Source organism: Salvelinus sp. IW2-2015, linkage group LG8 (assembly GCF_002910315.2).
Source record: "Salvelinus sp. IW2-2015 linkage group LG8, ASM291031v2, whole genome shotgun sequence".
In the NCBI taxonomy this organism is placed as follows: Eukaryota; Metazoa; Chordata; class Actinopteri; order Salmoniformes; family Salmonidae; genus Salvelinus; species Salvelinus sp. IW2-2015.
The window spans coordinates 11,035,452-11,037,162 of record NC_036848.1 but is presented as its reverse complement, the minus strand read 5'-3'; the positions used below and the strand labels follow the sequence as shown (position 1 = coordinate 11,037,162).

Here is a 1,711-nt window from a genome sequence, read left to right as displayed (position 1 = left end):
GCATCTTGTCTGTGAACCGAAAAATAGACCGAGAGGAGGTGTGTGAACGGAGCAGCGTGTGTTTGATCAACATGAAAACCGTTCTAGAGAACCCGGTGGAGATCCATTATGTCTCAGTGGAGGTGTTAGATGTTAATGACCATTCTCCCAGCTTTCCCGAGAAAGAGAAACGGTTTGAAATATCAGAGTCTGTGTTACCAGGGGCGCGATTTCAGCTACAACCTGCCCGGGACCCAGACGGTGGAATATATTCTGTTCAACAATATAAACTCAGCCACAACGATCATTTCCGTTTAGAAGTTAAAGACCGTGGAAAGGATGGTAAAATCCCTATTCTAAATCTCCAGAAACCACTAGATAGAGAAGCTTTGAAAAGGCATAAATTACTGCTCACAGCCATTGATGGAGACAAACCTCCCAAGTCTGGTACTATAGAAATATTAGTGGACGTTTTAGATGTTAATGATAATATGCCTGTTTTCACTAAAGAGTCATACTCTGTGACGCTAAATGAAAATTCTCCTATTGGCACAACAGTCATACAAGTCAACGCTACGGATTTGGACGAGGGTTCAAACGGTGAAATCATTTATTCTTTTGGTAGTAATGTGAACAGTAAGTTACGTGAMCTTTTTGAAGTAGATGCTATTTCAGGTGAGATAATTGTCAAAGAATGGATCGATTTTGAAATAGAGGACAGCTATGAGATTGATATACAGGCATCGGATAAGGGATCTGCACCCCTGACAGCAGACAAAAGCGTAACAGTAAAGATCGTTGACCTGAATGATAATGCACCCGAGATAGAGGTGACGTCCTTTTCTAACGCAATCCCCGAGGATTCTAGACCCGGTACCACTGTAGCACTAATCAGTGTCAGTGATGAGGACTCTGGTCTCAATGGGAAACTTCTCTGTTCTATAAGCGATGGCGTCCCGTTCACTCTAACGCCGTCTTCACAGGATAACATGTATTCGGTASTCACCAAGTCACCACTGGATAGGGAAAAACAGTCTGAATATGATCTAACAATCGTTGCTAAAGACGCAGGCCAGCCGTCTCTGTCATCTGTAAAGACTATTAGTGTTGTAGTATCAGATGTGAATGATAACAGTCCAGAGTTTTCACTGAGCCCCTATACTTTCTATGTCACTGAGAATAACCCTCCCAGGCGCCTCAGTATTTTCCCGTGAGTGCATCTGATCGTGACATAAATGAAAACGCCTTATTTCATATCATATTCCTGAAGAGAACGGTGTGACGATTAATAAATGGGCATCTTTCCTCACATAAATTCAGAAAAATGGAAACATTTTGGCGCTAAAAAGCTTTGACTTTTGAAACTTTAAAAACATTCCCATTCCAAGTTGTAGCAAGACTCTGGAACTCCGTTCACTAAGCAGCAACGTCACAATAAACGTGTTCTTCTGGATCAGAACGACAACGCTCCGTGATCTTGTATCCAGTCACGCTAACGGTTCCACTGAAGTGTGGAGGAGATTCCCGCAATGTGAACGCCAGGCCCATTGGGTGAGCTAAAGTGAGAGCCTATGACCTGATATAGGAATAACGGCTGGTTATTATTTTCACTGCAGGAAGTTACTGACCACAGTCTCTTTGCTTTGGACCGCTATACAGGACCGATAAGGACACTTTCGGTCAATCAAGAGACCGACGAGGCTAGATAAACTGGTCATACTGGTAAAAGACA

The 1,711-nt window shown here is 42.9% G+C and overlaps 1 pseudogene; it reads left to right on the top strand.

The window, feature by feature from the left end:
- The first annotated feature begins 8 nt into the window (after window positions 1–8).
- Window positions 9–1,688, top strand: LOC111967140 (protocadherin alpha-7-like; annotated as a pseudogene).
- The last annotated feature ends 23 nt before the right edge of the window (window positions 1,689–1,711 follow it).